At 37.0% G+C, this 13583-nt stretch overlaps 1 pseudogene; it reads left to right on the top strand.

Moving 5' to 3' along the window:
* The window catches only part of LOC100937122 (ankyrin repeat domain-containing protein 18B-like), a 50830-nt pseudogene that overhangs the window by 34930 nt on the left and 2317 nt on the right, over positions 1 to 13583 (top strand).

Here is a 13583-nt window from a genome sequence, read left to right as displayed (position 1 = left end):
AGCAAATATTGTCTGTAGCTCACTATGTACATGTACTCTTCTAAGTGCTTCTAAGCAAATCTTATCTGTAGCTCACCATGCACCACGTACTCTTCTAAGTGCTTCATGTCAGTCCCTGGTTTAATCTTCCCAACATCCCAGTGAAGTAGATGGTATTATTCTCTCCATTTCATAGATATAGAACCAGAGACACAGAAAATTAATTTGCTCAAGGTCACACAGCTAGTATCTGGTAGATCTGGGATTCAGACCCAGGCCTTCTGGCTTCTGTGTAGAACTGCCTCTCAAACCATTCCATGGAACACCTGGTTGGTGAGGTGGCTCATGCCAGTAATTCTAGCACTTGGGGAAGCTGAGGCAAGAACAGTGCTTGAGCCCAGGAATTTGAGACCAGCCAGAGCAATATAAGTGAGACCCTGACTCTACCAAAAAAAAAAAAAAAATTAAACAGTTAGCTGTGGTATGGTGGTGCATGCCTGTAATCCCAGCTACATTGGAGGCTGTGGTAGGAGGGTCACTTGAGCTCGGAATATCAAGGCTGCAGTGAGCAGTGATCAAGCCACTGTACTCCAGCCTGGGTAACAGAGCAACACTGTCTCATAAATAAAATGTTTTGTATAGATTCCCATAGAATTGAGTTAGACATCAGGCATAGAATTATTAGCCACTTTGATGTCTGCCTTGGGAGTGAAACATATAATAAGGGGCAGCTTTAAACCATCTCAATCAATAGCCTCTAACTTCTCCAGAGGTTCTTATTTCATGAATTCCTAAGCAGGAGACTACCTGGATTAAGACATTTGGTGGACCCATTCTGAGATGAATAATCTCGATTAGGAAGAAGGGAGATCTCTACTTGACTGGAGCTTCCCAATGACATAGTTGTGTGTCCCCCAAAAGAAACTTTAGAACAAGATGTTTATCATGCCATATCTCTATGGAAAAGGAAATTCTTTAAAAGAAAACAAAGGCAAACAATTGATAATCTGTTTCTTGTGGGAAAGTCTTCATTATAAAAGAAAAAAAGGGCTGGGCACCGTGGCTCACATCTGTAATCCCAACTCTTTGGGAGGCTGAGGTGGGTGGATTACCTGAGGTCAGAAGTACAAGAAGAGCCTGGCCAGCATGGCAAAACCCTGTCTCTACTAAAAATACAAAAATTAGCTGGTGGTTTGCAACTGTAGCCCCAGCTACTTGGGAGGCTGAGGCAGGAGAATCACTTGAACCCAGGAGGTGGAAGTTGCGGTAAGCCAATGTGGCACCACTGCACTCTAGCCTGGATGACAGAGTGTGACTCCATCTCAAAAAAAAAAAAAGAAAAAGAAAAAATGGACAAAGTGTACTGGTCCAAAAAAGAAGGAAGAAAGGGAGAGAGAGGAGAGAGAGAGAGAGAAAGAGAAAGAAGAATGAAAGAAAGAAAGAAAGAAAGAAAAAAAAAGGAAGGAAGGAATGAAGTAAGGAAGGAAGGAAAGAAGGAAGTAAGGAAGGAAGGAAAGAAGGAAGGAAGGAAGGAAGGAAAGAAGGAAGGACGGACAAAGTATACTGGTGAATATCCTAAGGGTGAGACAGCCCCCTTCAAGATTAGAAAATAACACTGTACTCAAAGTAACATCCATAAAAATCAACATAAAATAGACAAGATTCACTATCTACAAAAGTAATCTGCACCAAATAGCAATGTATGAGTGTGTCGTTGAGAATATTGTCTATAATATGTTTACTAGAGGGAAGAGGCCTCAGTAAAAAGGTCAGAGCTGGAAATTTATATTAGGTAATCGGGTTAACGTTTTGAGATTTTAGGAGTTCTGAGAGAATTTAAAAAGAGGAGTAGCAGCCGGACATGGTGGCTCATGCCTGTAATTCCAGCACTTTGGGAGGCCGAGGAGGGCGGATCATGAGGTAAGGAGTTCAACACCAGCCTGGCCAACATCGTGAAACACCATCTATACTAAAAATACAAACAATTAGCTGGGCGAGTTGGTGGGCACCTGTAATCCCAGCTACTTGGGAGGCTGAGACAGGATAATTGCTTGAACTCAGGAGGTAGAGGTTGCAGTGAGTGGAGATCACACTGTTGCAGAATCAGGAGGACCAGAGAGAGACCTTGGGGTGTATACAGGAGGATGTCTTTATCAAGTGTACTCAGACCCAGCAGACTCAACATCTGACAAACTGGGCCCAGAACAAAGACAGCACTTGACTTTTATACACACTTCAAAAACGGGGTGGGCTAGCTTGAAGCAGGCTTACAGTTACAGTGGTATGAAAGCATGAATACAGAGGCAGAACAATTAATTAAATTGTGACAGGTTCATAATTTAGGATTACACATGATCTTTGCCAAGCAACCCAGATGTCTGTTATCTAGGTTTTGCTCTAAAGAGCCTTGCACTGGTTTATCTCAAGTTTCAATATAAAAACACAATAAGTGATGAAAAATAGATCTCTGGATGAGACCCTGTGTCATAGAGTCCAATGGAAGGGGAGAAACAGGATAATAGAAAAGCCACAAAAAGTAGACAAAAGTTATTATTTGTTTATTATAGAAAAAATAAACTTTGTTTAAAGAGAAATGGTTAAGAGACAGGGAAAAACTGAAACCTACAGGTGAATACTTACAGAGAATGACAGTATTTAGCTCAGCCTGAAGATAGATGAGGTTCAAAAATGTAATGGGAACTAGATAAGAGTTTTCTAAAAATCATCTTAGTAAGATGTAATTTAACTTGGAATATCTTAAACTGTTAATGACAATGTTTCTAGAGCATCTTTAAAAACTAAAATGTAAATATAACTACTCTTATCTTACTAACCATTAGTATTTTATGTGTAAAAACTCTCATTTTTAACAAACATTTTTGGCAGTTTAAATTTCAGAAAAGATAATGATGAAAGTGTGAATCTTTTTTAGCTGTTTTAAGAAAATGACTAGTTTTGAAATCTGTCATTATTGGCATCAGGTTTATAAAATGCACTTTATACAACTGCCTAAATACATATTATTCATCAATTTATGAGAAATAATATTTTTAAGATAGAAGAGGGTCTCTAGATTTTACAAAAATAATTTTAAACACTTTTTTTCAAGCCTGAAGAAAAACATGAAGAATTCAGAAAACTTTTTGACTTAATATCATCACTGGACTATAATGTGGATCAAATAAGAAAGAAAAATCATGAATTAGAAGAAGAGGCAACTGGGTATGGTTTTCATATTGTAGAACATTTTAACCATTTAGTAATTGATTTAACTCTAACTTTACTTGACTAAAACCTTGATACAAATTCATTTTATGTCTGCATTTTCGTAATTAAACGAATTCTATTTTAAAATGTATTTCAGAAACTCACAACTTTATAGGCATGTGAGCAGGAGTCCATGACCCTTGGACTTTTTTGTTGGAATTATTAAAAAAATCAAATTTCAGTATAAAAACAAAATAAGCGATGAAAAATAGATCTCTGGATGAGACCATGTGTCATAGAGTCCAATGGAAGGGGAGAAACAGGGGGTTGGAGTCAGCTGAGCTGCTGGGGCAAGGTTGGGATGAAAAAATTTATATTAAAAATATGTGAAAAAAGAAACTTACAACACAATCTGAAATTTTTTTGAATGCCAAAACATTACACTTATTTTTATTTATTTATTTATCTTTTGAGACAGAATCTGGCTCTGTCACCCAGGCTGGAGTGCAATGACACGATCTCGGCTCACTGCAACCTCCGCCTCCTGGGTTCAACTGATTCTCTTGCCTCAGCCTCCTGAGTAGCTGTGATTACAGGTGTGCACCACCCCGCCTGGCTAATTTTTGTATTTTTAGTAGAGATGGGGTTTCACTATGTTGGTCAGGCTGGTCTCGAACTCCTGATCTCATGATCCACCCTCCTCAGCCTCCCAAAGTTGGCATGAGCCACTGCACTTAGAAACGTATTCTTTAATGGTTTTGAAAACAATAATGACAACACTTTGACATGTAATGTCAAGTGTTCATTATCTAGTTTGAACTTTTATTTCTGAAGACATTTTTGCTGTATTTGGTCATCTTTTCTTCCTTTTGTAATATTCTTCTCTGCTGCATTCAAATTTTTTAAAGACCTATTTGTGTCCTTCTTTAACATCAAAATTTATCTTGATATATAGCTTGTATTTTGTTTCTGCTTCTTTGTTTTTCTTTTAGATATAAAACATATCATGGAAATTTACTCATTTTACATGGGTACCTCCATTGTATACATGAAGTATACATCTTATTAAACTTCTGTTTTACAGAAATAAATTTTATATATAAGAAAAGCATAACCTAAAAAAAGAGTAAAATGAGCATTCATGTTTTGATCACAGATTTAAAAAAAAAAAAAATGGAATGTGTCTTTGAAGCCCTGAACAAAGCTACTTTTCTATGTATTTACTGAGCACTTAAGTTGGTTTTCTGATTCTAATCAACATTTTTCTGTCATTGCCTTTCTCTACATGGTTTTGTATCTTTCATTTCGTTGACATTATGTCAGTAAAGATCTCTAGATCTCTTCTTCAAAGTCTTTAAATCATCACATATCTCTCTTCACCTTTCCTTTTTTCTGAAACTGCCTGTTTTCTTTTTCTCCTCAATTCAGACATTAAAGATGTTTTCTTCTCTTTTTCTACATTGAATAATGTCCTTATGCTTTTTGTGTGTACTTTTTTTTCTTCTTATAGACTGTGGTCAATGGATATCAAAATGTATTTTTGTGTCTTTTTCAAACATGTATGTGTTTTACTTTTTTTAAATCTTGGTTACTCATCTCTTGGTTATGCCTTATATTTACTAATGTTATTTTATCTTAGCATACCAAAATGGATATGAATAGTTTATTTATAAAAAACTGTATGGTTAGGCCAGGTGTGGTGGCTCATGCCTGTAATCCCAGCAATTTGGGAGGCCAAGGCAGGTAGATCATTTGAGGTCAGGAGTTCAAAACCAGCCTGACCAACATGGTGAACCCCATCTCTACTAAAAATACAGAATTAGCCAGGCATGGTGGCCCATGCCTGTAATCCCAGCTACTTGGGAGGCTGAGACAGGAGAATCACTTGAACCCAGGAAGCAGAAGTTGCAGTGAGCTGTGATCACACCATCACACTTCAGCCTGAGCAACAAGAGTGAAATTCCATCTCAAAAAAACAAACAGACAAACAAACTGTATGGCTATAATATCACTTTACCTGCCATATATGCCATAAAATTGTTCTTCATATTATTTATCTAAGATTATAATTTCATATAGAATGCTTTCAAACTATGTTCAGTTGAAACTGAGAGGATCATAGTTTATAGATTTGTTTCTTTGATATGCCATAACATAATATCTGTTTAAACAATTATTAAATATTTACTCTTAAAAATACTTGACTTACTAGTTCTTACATTTCTGCAGATATAAGAAATGCCTAGAAATGACAATAAATATGTTAAATGTATTTGGAAATGAAGACTTCAGTTGCCATGGAGACTTAAATACAGATAACTGAAAATGGATATTCTGTTTAAGAAGCTAAAACAGAAGGTAATTTAAAAAAATTATTATTTTATCTTAAGGTCTAGATTACATGTGCAAGAGGTGCAGGTTTGTTACATAGGTAAGCGTGTGCCGTGATGGTTTGCTGCACATATCAATCCATCACCTAGGTATTAAGCCCCACAGGCATTAGCTATTAATCTTGATGCTCTCCCTCCTGACCCCAGCAAGCCCCAGTGTTTGTTGTTCCCCTCCCCGAGTCCATGTGTTCTCATCATTCAGCTCCCACTTATAAGTGAGAAGATGCAGTGTTTGGTTTTTTGTTCCTGCGTTAGTTTGCAGAGGGTAACAGCTTCGAGTTCATCCGTGTCCCTGCAAAAAGCACGATCTCATTCATTTGTATGGCTCCATAGTATTCCATGATGTATATATACCACATTTTTTTGTCCTGTCTATCATTGATGGACATCTGGGTTGATTCCATGTCTTTGCTATTGTGAATAATGCTGCAATGAACATACAAATACATGTATCTTTATAATACAATAATTCATATTTAAACATAAGGTAATTTTAAATCAGTTTGGGGATTAGAATTATGTAATTTGGAGAAATACTAATGATGGATAAACCCAAATTTGGCCAAAATACATTTAAGGAGGTTGATTCTGAGCCAGTATGGTGACTGTGGCCCTGGATTACCCAATCTCAAGAGCTCTTGAGAATGTTTCATGAGACAGTGACATTACAGTTTGGTTTTGTATGTTTCCAGCAGACAGAGTTGTAGGGAAAATCATAAATCAATATGAGGAAGGCATACATTGGGTCAGCCTAAAAGTGGGACATCAAAAAGAGGGGCTAACAAGTCATAGGTGGGTATTAAGGATTCTTTATGTGACAATTGATAAAGAAAATCTGTTGTCTAAAACTGGAAATAGGTATAAAGGAAGGCCTTAATTAAGATAAGGTCATTATGAAGGTTAAGGTTCTTATTATGTAGATGAAGCCTCCTAGCTGGCAGCCCTCAGAGAAAATAGATGGTTAAATATATCTTTTCAGACTTTAAATGCATCAGGATCTTAGTTAATCTTCACTAGATCTGGGAAGACCTAGAAGGGGAGAGATTGGACCACATTAATGCAGACTTCTTACAGATGCAAATTCCCCCACAGAAGACAGCTTTGTATGGCCATTTGAATCTCTTGGCCCTGCAACAGCCATTTCAAAATATGTCAAAAACTATATATTTGGGGGTAAAATACTTTGATTTTTTTCATCTTCTTCTCTCTGTGATGCTGTACCAGAATCAGGTTAGAAAGTAAGCCACATTATAAGAGTTAATAAAACCCATCTGATGAGATTTGATTGTTTGAAGGGTGTGATTCCCAGACCCTTTAGATAGAAACTGGGGCAAAAGAATACAAAGTCTTCCTCCTCAATATAAATCTCTTAGTGCTTTAAGCAGTGAAAGATTATTCACTTAATTTTACAGACTTGATACTAATAAAAAGGATACTTTAAAATATATATATGTATATATTTTTCTATACAAAAGACATGCTGTTGATTCTCTTATGTTTTGAACCCTGGCCAGTGATCTGAAACCAAGCAGCCCATGTGTCCAGATCACTAGTACCAAATAAATTTCGGGGTGTAACAGGTTTATTGAGAAATAATTAACACACCATGCAATTCACTCCTTTAAAATATACAAGTCATTGAATTTTAGTAGTTTCAGAGAGTTATGTAATCATCATTACAATCAATTTTAGAATATTTTCATCACCCTAAAAACAAACCCCACATCATTTAGCTATCTTCACTAGTTTTCCCTTCCTCCCTCAGCCCTAGGGAACCACCCACCTTCTTTGTATAGATTTGCCTATAAGCCTCTGAAATAAAAAGCAAGTGGTCTACTGGGACTGGCTTATTTCACTTAACATAATTTTTCATGCTGCATCTGTGCTGTAGCAGGTATTGATGCAGGGCTTTTGCTCCTTAGTTCAGCTAAATCTGGGTTCATCTCTCATGACCAGGAAAAATTAGCCACGTGGACACATTGAAGGGTGAGAAGGACAGAATTTATTAAGTGAAAGGGAAGCTCTCAGCAAAGAGAGGGGTCCTGCAAACAGATTTCCACCTCACAATTGAATACCAGGACCAGCACACATTAGCTGAAGAGGCCAGGCTCCTCCTCCGCATAAGGCATGAATTCTTGGTGACTCCACCCCAACCCCCCAGTGCATGAGGGCCTCCAGTCTGCTGCTGGCATGTCCAGGCAAGCCCCTGTGCAGGTTCCCTTATCTGTACCAGGTGTTTTATCTGGTGTAGACACTTGTGGGCCTGGAGATTCTCTGGGGACCCTTCCATATCTGCCTAGGCATTTTGCTGTCTCCTGCTTCTATCAGTATCAGTACTTATTTCTTCTTATTGCTGAGTAATATTCCATTGTATGGATGCATCAAACATTTTATGTAACCATTCATGAGGTGATGGACCTTTGGGTTCTTTCCACTTTTTGATTCTTATTAATAATGCTGCTATAGGCCAGGTGTGGTGGCTCACACCTGTAATCCCAGCACTTTGGGAGGCCAAGGCAGGTGGATCATGAGGTCAGGAGTTCAAGAGCATCCTGGCCAACATGGTGAAACCCTGTCTCTACCGAAAATACAAAAATTAGTTGGGCATGGTGGTGCATGCCTGTAATCCCAGCTACTCAGGAGACTGAGGCAGGAGAATTGCCTAAACCCAGACCCAGGAGGCAGAGGTTGCTGTGAGCTGAGATCATGCCACTACACTCCAGCCTGGGCTACAGAACAAGACTCCATCTCAAAATAATAATAATAATAATGCTGCTGTAAACATTTATGTATGAGTTTTGTGCTTGCATATGTTTTTATTTTTCTGGAGTATATACTTATGACTGGAATTTCTGGGTCATAAACTTCATGCTTAACCTTTTTAGGAGCTGCCAGTTTGTTTCCCAAAGTGGCTGCACCACTTTACATCCCCAGCAGCATTGGATAAGGGCTTTAATTTCTTTACATTTTTCCTAACACTTATTTTCTTTTTTTATTGAACAAAGATTTCATCCTGCGGTGTGAAGTGATACCACAAGGTGGTTTTGATTTACATTTTCGTAATGACTAATTACATTAAGCATCTATTAATGTGCTTATTATCCATCTTTATATCTTCACAAAGATTTATACCAATGTTTTCTTCTGAGAGTTTTATAGTTTTAGCTGTTACAGTTAACTGTTTTATTTTGAGTTAATTTTTAAATGTGGTATTAGGTGAGAGTCCAACTTTATAATTTTTTTTGCACATGGATACCCAGTTGTTCCAATATCATTGATTGGAAAGTCTATGCTTTTCCCATTCTGTTTTTGTGTTAACCTTGTATAAAATCAATTGACTGTAAATGTGCAGGTGTATTTTCAGATTCTCAATTCTTAGTTTGTGTCTATTCTTAGTTTATGTCTATTCTTATACCAGGACCAAATCAAATTTAATGAGAAAATTTTTTCAGTCATGTTGCCTATTACCAGTTGTCTTATATCATAATAAAAATTAAATGTAGTAGAATATCTTTAACTTCACCTTTTGTGTCTCAAAGGAGTCTGTGGCCAGCTTATACCTTACTTACTCTAAGACATGATGGGAAGTCAGGCTTACAAGACACACTATTTCTTTTTTTCCCCATTCAAACCTTTAGTCTCTTATCTAGTGCCTCCCTCTATAGTTTCATTTTCAGTAAATTTTGGTCACAGAATCTGCTGACATAGTCTACTATTTGGTGCCTTATGTTTTACTAACTCATTATAATTCATAGAATCATCCATAGGTGTTTACTGTCCAGGAAGGAGAAGTTTAAGTCCAAGCTGCCAGCTTTCCTCAGTGGAAATCAAGTGAAGTCATCATCTTTCACTTTGCAGATCCTCTTTCCACCTGGTAGCTGGTTCTCTTGGGTAGCACTGTGGCTAATCCTTTTCTTGGTGCAGGTCTTGCATTCTCAGAAACCACAGTTTCTGTATTGACCTCCTTTTACTGAAACAGAGATGCCCAGCTCTGCTTTATAGCTCAGTAGAGGATTCTTGGAATAAAAATTTTAACTCATTCCAAGAAAAAGTTCTAGGAGTGTGGCACTTAAAAATAAAGTAATATTCAGGCAATTTATCAGAGACAAATAGTAGATTAGTATTTTGAATTTCAAAATTTCAGAGCCAAGTTGTGTGCTACAGAGAAGCATTGTGGTGTAATATAGAGATGGGATGGTCTTAACTTCTCCATACAAACGAATGTGAAGTAAGGTAAAGGAGAAATTGCATTTGATGTCTTAACACTCAAAGTATGCTATGCTTATTTTACTTCTGTGAAGAGTAAAACTCATTCCATAATTTTCTTCTTATTTCCTCATTGAGAAAAAGGAAAATGAAAATTGAATACTAGATTGATTAATAAATCCTCAAAGCTTCTTCTTTTAGAATTTTCATTAATTGAAATCAGGTAAATGTCTGATTTTGGTTATGTAACCAAGCATTTCCAGTTGTTTTGCAAATCATACGTCTTCTTGCTTCACAGTCTTATTTCCTAACTTGTGGGGAAATTGTAAGGAGACACCCTTGCCTTGTTATCAGAGTTCATAATTGAAGGGGCTTTTAGGAAAACTTCCTCCTCAGCAGCTTACATCTCTCTCCTGGTCATCTGCTGCTTCTCAATAATGTTTGTCATCAATAAATTAATCTCAACATTTATTAGATCCTACTTTAAAGGAGACTCTTTTCTGCTACATAAGTTATGTTTCCTGTTGTCTCTTTTTAAAACTTATTTTTCTAAAATTACCCAGAGTTTTGTGGCTTAAAAGAAAAACATTTATATTGTTCATGAACCTGTGGTTTGGAAAAAGATTGGCCAGGACAGCTTGCCTCTGCTCCCTTCAGCTTCCCTGGGAAGTTGGAGAAATTGAATCATCTGAAGCTTTGCTCACCTATATGTTTGATGGTTGATGTTGGCCATTGGCTGGAACCTTGGCTGGGGCAGGCAGCATGAACACTGACACTGGCACTCCCAGGCTGTCTTTGTGGACTGATCTCTCTCACAATCTGGGGGCTGAGTTCGAAGGGAAAGCAGTCTGAGATAGGGAAGCCACATGGTATCCCTTGTACTACATTCTATTCATTTGGAGAAGGCCATCAGTAAGGATGGCCCATATTCTATTCTTTTAATGGGATGAATATAGATTCTCTTTTGTTTTAACTGACATGTATATACATAATTATGGGCTATAGAGTGACATTTTGATACATTTATATAGTGCGTAATGATCAAGCTAACTAACATATGTACTACTTCTTACTACTTCAACCATTTTTCATTTCTTTGAATTATGAACATTCAAAATCTTCTAGCTTTTTAAAAATATTCAATAAATCATAGTTAACCATATTCACCCTGCAATGCCACAGAACATCAGAACTCATTCCTCTTATCTAACTGTAATTCTGTATCCATTAACCAGACTCCCCTCCCCTACTTCTATGAGCTTTTTTATTGTTAAGAGACAGGGTCTTGCTAGTGTAGTCTGGGCTCTGGGCAACTGTAGTCATCCAGACTAGAGGGTGATTTGATCATAGCTCACTGCAGCCTCAAACTCTTGGGCCCATGTGATCCTCCAACCTCACCCTCCTGAGCAGCTAGGATTATGGGCATGCACCATTGCACCTGTTTGATTTTTTACTTTGTAGAGATGTCTCTCTATGTTGCTAAGGCTGCTCTAGAACTTTTGGCTTCAAGTGATTCTCCTGCCTCGGTCTTTCAAAGTGCTAGGAAATTACAGGCATCAGCCATGTTGCCCAGCCCTCAGTTTTTCTTTAGCTCCCACACATGAGTGCAAATGTACAGTATTTATCTTTCTGTGTCTGCACTTAATGTAATATCCTCCAGACTGATCCACGTGGCTACCAGTAAGAGGATTTCATTTTTTTATATGGTGAGTATTCCATTGTGTATATGTACCACAATTTTTTTGTCCATTTATTTGTTGATGGACATGTAGGTTGATTTTATACATTAGCTGTTGTGAATAGTGCTACAATAAACATATGAGGACAAGTATTCTTGTGATCTATTGTTTTCTTTTCTATTGCCTGAATACCCAGTAGTGGGGTTGCTGGATCCCTCAGCAGTTCCACTGTTCATTTTTTCAGAAAACCTCATGTTGTTTTCTATAGTTGCTGCACTAATTTACCTTCCCACCAACAGCATGTAAGAGTTCACTGTTCTCTGAAACCTCACCAGCACTTTTTTTGTGTTTTCTATGATAGCCATTTATTGAAATGGAGCAAGATTATATCACATTGTAGGTTTGATTTGTATTTCCCTGATGATTAGTGATACTGAACATTTTTAAATGTATTTATTGGCCATTTGTATTTCTTTTTTTCTGTTAAAAAAAAAAAAGAGAAATATCTAATCAGATCTTTTGCCTAGTTTTGAACTCAGATTATTTTTGTTTACTGTCAGGGTATTTGAGTTCCTTGTGTATTTTGGATATTTGTCTTCTATTAGATGAATAGCTTGAAAATATTTTCTTCCATTCTATAGGTTTTCTCTTCACTCAGTTGTAGTACCATTTGTCTATCATTTGTTTTTTGCCTATGCTTCTGATGTCTTACCTATACAAATCTTTGTGCAGACTAATGTCCTGAAGCATTTTCCCTATGTTTACTTATAATAGTTTGATAATTTTGGGCCCTACATTTCAGTCTTCAATTGATTCTGAGTTTATTTTGCTATATGGTGTTAGATAGGAAGCTAGTATCATTCTTCATATGAATAGTTTCCCTGTGCCATTCATTTGAAGAGGGTGTCCTTTCCCCGATGTATGTTCTTGGCACCTTATTCCAAAATAAGTTGGCTGTAAATATGTGGATTTATTTCTGGATGCTGTATTCTATGGCCTTTACCCCAAGAATCATTACTTCTTAAAATGCATTCAAATTAGCATGAAACATGTGCGGTTTGGGGAAAGGCTTATGGCATCAGAATCCTTATTTACAGGATTCGTTATTCTGTGTTTTTTTGAGATATGGTCTTTGTCTATCATCCAGGCAGAAGTGCTGTGATGTGGTCATAATTCACTGCAGCCCTGAACTCTGGGTACAAGCCATCCTTTTGCCTCAGTCTCCCAACTAGCTGGGTCTACAGGCCTGAGCCACCATGCCTGGCTAATTTATTAAATTTGTTTTTTTGTAGAGATGGAGGTCTCACTATGTTGCTCTGGCTGATCTCAAATTCCTGGCCTCCAGTGACCTTTCTGCCACAGCCTCCTAAAGTGCTGGGATTACAAGCATGAGCCACCATGCCTAGCATAGAGTATTATATTATTTTCAAAGTCTTATTCTGAGAGCCATTTACTGACTTTGGCCTAAACAACTCAATATGATATCTCTGAAAGTTTTTTTGACAAATTTTGGGGAATGATGATGAGGGAAGAGGGTTAGACACTTTCTACTAGGAGATAACTTAGTGCCATTTAAGGAGGAACAAAAATGAATTATCAGAAAAATAAAAGTAAAAGCAAGTGCAAAAGTTCTGTGGCAAAGATGATGACAGTAAAGCATATTTTTGTGACTCATGGTAGCTTTAACTTTGTTCTTAAAATTCTGAGTAATTTAAGTGTTCACATTTGAAGAATCTACTGCATTATAGATAACATTTTATTGCAAGTCAATGCATTTCAAAATTTGCTATTGGTTTTGTGTTAGATTATTCTCAGCCTACTTCATTATCAAGCTCTATTATTTTATTAATGCAGTTTGATGATCTTATGGCTGAGAAGGAAGCTGTATCTTCAAAATGTGTCAATTTGGCCAAAGACAATGAAGTTCTTCATCAGGAGTTATTATCTATGAGAAAAGTACAAGAGAAATGTGAAAAACTTGAGAAGGATAAAAAGATGTTGGAAGAAGAAGTATTAAATCTTAAGACACATATGGAAAAAGATATGGTAGAACTTGGTAAAGTACAAGAATATAAATCGGAGCTGGATGAAAGGGCAATGCAGGCAATAGAAAAATGAGAAG

The sequence above is a fragment of the Pongo abelii genome, chromosome 13, assembly GCF_028885655.2.
Source record: "Pongo abelii isolate AG06213 chromosome 13, NHGRI_mPonAbe1-v2.0_pri, whole genome shotgun sequence".
Classification (NCBI taxonomy): domain Eukaryota; kingdom Metazoa; phylum Chordata; class Mammalia; order Primates; family Hominidae; genus Pongo; species Pongo abelii.
This window is presented reverse-complemented; position numbering and strand designations above follow the sequence as displayed.